This window comes from Emys orbicularis, chromosome 7 (genome assembly GCF_028017835.1).
Source record: "Emys orbicularis isolate rEmyOrb1 chromosome 7, rEmyOrb1.hap1, whole genome shotgun sequence".
NCBI classification, from domain to species: Eukaryota; Metazoa; Chordata; order Testudines; family Emydidae; genus Emys; species Emys orbicularis.
The window spans coordinates 21,100,378-21,106,066 of NC_088689.1; positions in this window are offsets into that span (position 1 = coordinate 21,100,378).

Below are 5,689 nucleotides of genomic sequence, written 5' to 3' on the forward strand. Positions count from 1 at the left end.
CTGGATATTGCAGTCCTTAATATATAGGTTTGTTCCTTAAACCTGGGCCAATCTCCTGTGTTGGAGTCTTGTCTTCTTCTCAGTAACTTGGCTGCTTGCAGTATAGGTGGGGGCAGGAGAAGGGCCCAGTATGTGTCCACTCTGTCTGTTTTATACTCTCAGTATCAAAAGCCATCGGACCCTATGCTATATTTATGAGATTTTTACAAAATAAAAGTATAAAACTACACTTAAACTAAGATTTCTAATGCATCCTTAACTATGTTGTTGTGACCAGCTCTAGCATAATTCTGTAGGTCATAGGGTTAAATAGAGTAGATTTTATAAGGGGATGTTTGCTTGTATGACCAACAATAACATTTTAGTTATGTCTGTTATGAGAAGGGTAAACAAGTTTCATGATTCATGGTGGGTGATGATCACTATGTGGGTCAGGAAAGAAATCCACCCCGTGTCCCCCCCATACAGCACAGTACAGTTTGTTAAGTGCACTGTAGTGCTTTGGTTGTCTTCTTATGAAGTATCAGATATCAGCCACTGCTGGAGACATGATACCAGATTATATGGCCCAGGGTCTGATCTGCTGTGGCAAATCCCATGTTGTTATTCTAGAATTAGAATGAAGTGAGTGCAGGCAAGAATGTGTGTGTGTTTGCAGGACCCACTAAGAAGTTACCTGCTGTTCAGTCAGTCTGAACTCTCAGTTGCTCATGCATGAATACGGCTGACATTATTACGGGAGTCAGGGAAGGATCGGATAGGAATGAGAGAGACTAATTTCCTTATATTTACTAGAACATTTTTCATTTAAAACTGTTGTAATTTAAGAGAGATTTGTTCTTTGTATTTTACATGTGGGACACAATTGTAAACTCCACCAGAGAGGTCCTTTGGGGCCATCTGCCTGTCCCAAGTCAGGATAAAGGAGGAGGGTTGGGCGTGGGGCTAGCAACTCCACCCCGTAAAAAATCAACTTGCTACAGAAACGCCAACAATAGAGATAACAGAGACTTTTAGCCTGGAAAAAGAAGGGTCTTCAACTCGAAGACGCATGACGCTGGGTGGTGAAAGTCGTGAGGAAGCCACTAAGCCGATTACCCTTCTTGCAACCAGGAGGATTACCATCGGTACATGGAACGTGAGGACCATGTATAAGTCAAGAAAGATGTCGCAGGTCGCAGCAGAGATGAGGAGCAACAACCTGACCCTACTAGGCATTAGCGAGGCAAGATGGACGCAAGCTGGACAGAGAGGACTGTTGACAGGAGAGCTGTTGCTGTATTCTGGACATGAAGAGAGCGACGCACCCCACACACAGGGAGTAGGCTTCATGTTGTCCAAGCAGGCACAGAGAGCACTGATTGGTTGGGAGACACATGGTACCAGGATCATCACAGCATCCTTCAGAACTAAAATGAAGAGGATTAAGATGAATGTTGTACAGTGCTATGCTCCAACCAATGACAGTGAAGAGGGGGACAAAGACTATTTTTACAACAGACTTCAGAAAATATTAGAGATTCTCCCAGACAAAGACATTACCATCCTTATGGGAGATTTTAATGCCAAAATTGGACCTGACAACACAGGATATGAACAAGTCATGGGGACCCACGCTCTGGGAGAGATGAGAGAGATTTGTGGATCTGTGTGCACTTAACAACCTGGTCATAGGAGGTAGCATCTTTCCTCACAAGCGGATGCACAAGAGTACCTGGGTATCGCCAGCAGGCACGATAGAAAACCAGATCGATCATGTCTGTATTAGCAAGAAGTTCAGAAGATCTTTGCAGGACGTTAGAGTTAGAAGAGGAGCAGACGTAGCGTCCGACCATCACTTAGTGGTGGCCAGATTGAAGCTGAAGCTGAAGAAGAACTGGATAGACGCAATAGATAGAAGAGCGAAGTACAACATCAGCCTTTTGAAGGATCATAAGATCAAGGAAGATTTTGGACTGACGCTGAAGAATAAGTTTTCAGTACTACAGGATCGGTCTGAGGAAGAGGAAGACAGAGTATCCAACAGATGGCAGAAAGTGAGAGAGACACTTAGGTCAGCATGTCAGGAAGTGCTTGGAATTAAGAAATACCAGCAGAAAGAGTGGATCACAGCAGAGACCTTGACTAAGATAGAAGATAGAAAGAAGAAGAAGGCAGTAGTTAATAACAGCAGGACTAGAGCAGCAAAGGCTAAAGTGCAAAAAGAGTATGCTGAAGCCCATAGAGTAGTGAAGAGGAATATTAGAAAGGATAAGAGAGATTATGTGGATGGACTGGCAGCAGAAGCGGAGCAGGCAGCATACAATGGTAATATGAAACAGCTGTATGACATCACCAAGCGACTGTCTGGAAAGTTCAGCAAGCCAGAGCGTCCCGTCAAAGACAAGCAGGGAAAGTCTATAACAGAAATAGAACAACTGATGAATAGATGGTCGGAGCACTTTGAGGAACTCCTGAATAGAACAGCACCATTAAATCCACCAGACATTGACCCAGCCAACAAAGACCTTCCAATCAATTGTGACAGACCAACCAGAGATGAGATCAGAAAAGCCATCACTATGATGAAGAATAGGAAGGCGGCTGGACCTGACGATATTCCAGCAGAGGCCCTGAAAGTAGATCTGGATGTTTCAGTGGAAATGCTGTACCCCCTCTTTGAGAAGATATGGGAAGCAGAAGTGATTCCGGCGGATTGGAAGGAGGGATATCTTATTAAAATTCCCAAGAAAGGAGACCTCAGCAATTGTGCCAATTACAGAGGAATCACACTTCTGTCGGTGCCAGGGAAGGTCTTCAACCGAGTCCTCTTAGAGAGAATGAAGGATGCCGTCGATCCACAAGATGAACAAGCAGGTTTCCGGCAAAATAGATCATGCACGGACCAGATAGCAATGCTCCGCATCATAGTCGAGCAGTCTATGGAGTGGAACTCCTCGTTGTACATCAATTTTATTGACTATGAGAAAGCATTCGATAGCGTGGATCGAGAGACTCTCTGGAAGCTCCTTCGGCACTATGGCATCCCAGCAAAGGTGGTCAACCTGATTAAGAACTTATATGACGGCACACACTGTAGAGTGATCCATGGAGGGCAGCTTATAAACAGCTTCCAGGTGCGAACTGGAGTCAGACAAGGATGCTTGTTGTCACCATTTTTCTTTCTCCTTGTCATTGATTGGATTATGAAGACATCCACTTATGAGCGTAGGAATGGAATCCAGTGGACGTTGTGGACCCAGCTTGATGACCCGGACTTTGCCGATGACCTTGCACTCCTTTCGCATAGCAAACAGCAGATGCAAGAGAAGACCAACATAGTGGCAGCCACGTCATCACAGGTTGGCCTCAACATCCACAAGGACAAGACCAAGATCCTCAAGATTAACTCCATCAGTAATGACCCAGTCACACTGAATGGAAGCCCTCTGGAAGAAGTGCAGTCCTTCACCTACCTAGGCAGCATCATCGACCAATAGGGTGGCACAGACGCAGACATCAAAGCAAGGATCGGTGAGGCAAGAGCAGCTTTCTTACAGCTCAAGAACATCTGGAGCTCTAGAGAGCTGTCATTGGCAACAAAGATTAGACTGTTCAACTCCAACGTGAAATCAGTCTTATTGTATGGAGCTGAAACCTGGAGGATAACTAAAACAACCACCAGGAAGATCCAGACCTTCATAAATAGTTGCCTTAGAAGGATTCTCCAGATCCGCTGGCCAGACACCATCAGCAACATCTACCTCTTGGAGAGGACCCATCAACTTCCAGCAGAGGAAGAAATTAGAAGGAGAAGGTGGAGTTGGATAGGACACACACTACGCAAGCAGCCAACCAACATCACTAGACAGGCATTGCGGTGGAACCCCCAAGGCAAGCGGAAAAGAGGCCGTCCAAGAAACACCTGGCGACGCGACCTTCAGGCTGATAGCATAAAAATGGGCTATACCTGGAACCAGCTAGAGCAAATGGCCCAGCATAAAGGACTCTGGAGATCTGTGGTTGGCGGCCCATACCCCGATTGGGGTGACGGGCGTGAGTGAGTGAGTGACACAATTGTAGTTCACATCTAACATTTATGTTAATCTGTGGGTAAAGCCAATTTTTGCCTGAGATTATTGTAAAACTACGTATTCATAGCAGTCATGCCTTGCCCTAGAGATAATGGATCCTCAATGGAACATTTACAGAAGCGATAAAGGCCTATATTGAGAATAACATAATCCTGACAATCTAATGTTTGAATGATGGAACAATTGCTAACAATTTAGTCTCAGCACCGGGTTTGGAAACATAGCTTTGGTAAGTGGCACGTTATCATATCTAGAGCTGACTGACAAAGAGATCGTCCTCAGGGGCAGCTGACCCATGGACAAAAGAGAAAATAAAGAGTAATGTCTGGACCACTTTGTACCATTTAGCCAGACCATCACTTGATGGATTGTGATCAATGCTGCATAATCTGCAGTAATGTTGCTCTTCACTGCTACTCATCATTCTTTCAACATTGTGTGGTACACAAGAACTAATATAAAGTTGAGGATGTGTTTGACTTTTTTTTTTTTTTTTTTTTTTGTAAAGTAGCACTAAAGCTATGACTCCAGAGCTACTGTCTTTGTTATAAAGATAAGTGTTTTCCTGGCTAAGATAGAGGATGGAAAAAGTCATTTGGTCAGCTTTTCTCTCCCTAATTGGCATACATAAGAATTAAGTATTAAGATTTTCTGGGAAACTAGAGTAATTTAGCCAAACAGAGAGACAAAATATTTTACAAACCCTGGTGCCTTAAAAAGGCACATGAATGTCAATGCTGAAAACTTAAAGGAGGAAACGAGTGCCCTACCATTCCTTTTATTTTAATATGTAATGTTCTTACACACTTTGTCATAATATTTCCTTATTAAAGTGGAAAACTGATCATATTATCACTGGCAAGGCATAGTGTGGGCAGATGTTTTGTAAGCTTTTCAGTATGATTCTAATACACCTTAAGTGCTGACCAGCAGCACCACTACTATTTTCATCCTGGGAGTTGATCAGACTCTCAAACATAATAAAACATGTGACTCTTTTGATACATATAATAAATAATTCAATGGCAAAAAACCCACATTAACACAGAACGAAGATTGCGTAGTGGTATGTTGTCTCTTGCAGAATGTTGAATTGAGCAAAACTCAAACTTCTGAAAACAGGAAATACATAATTAAGTTGTCCATGCAACCATAAGTCTTCCTTCTTTCAACAATGACCAAATGCCCCCCATTAATGCACCTACCAGAGGGCAGAGTTAACCCTGCATGGGCAGCCTTTATAGTTGTAACCCTTCTGCCCCTCTGAGTTGGCAGCAACAAGAGCCGGGTTCAGTATCTAGGGGTTCCGTTTCAATAACGCAATGCAAAACTGGCTCGAGCCCCCACCCAGTGACCTGGGACAATTACATACCACCCCCCGGGCGCCTCTAGGAGGCAACACTTCCCCTCTCGCAAGCACGGAGTCTGAGTGTAGCAAAAGCCTTTTAATAAAGGAGGGAAACAATGCGGCATTACGTTGGGGAAACACCACAAACAGGATTCATAACACAAACCATGAGCAAAAGACCCACCCCCAAGTAAGTTTGGCAGAGTCCTTTTCCCCTCAGGGTCTTAAGTCCAATCACCCCAAAGTCTCTGTCCCTGGTCAGTGCCAC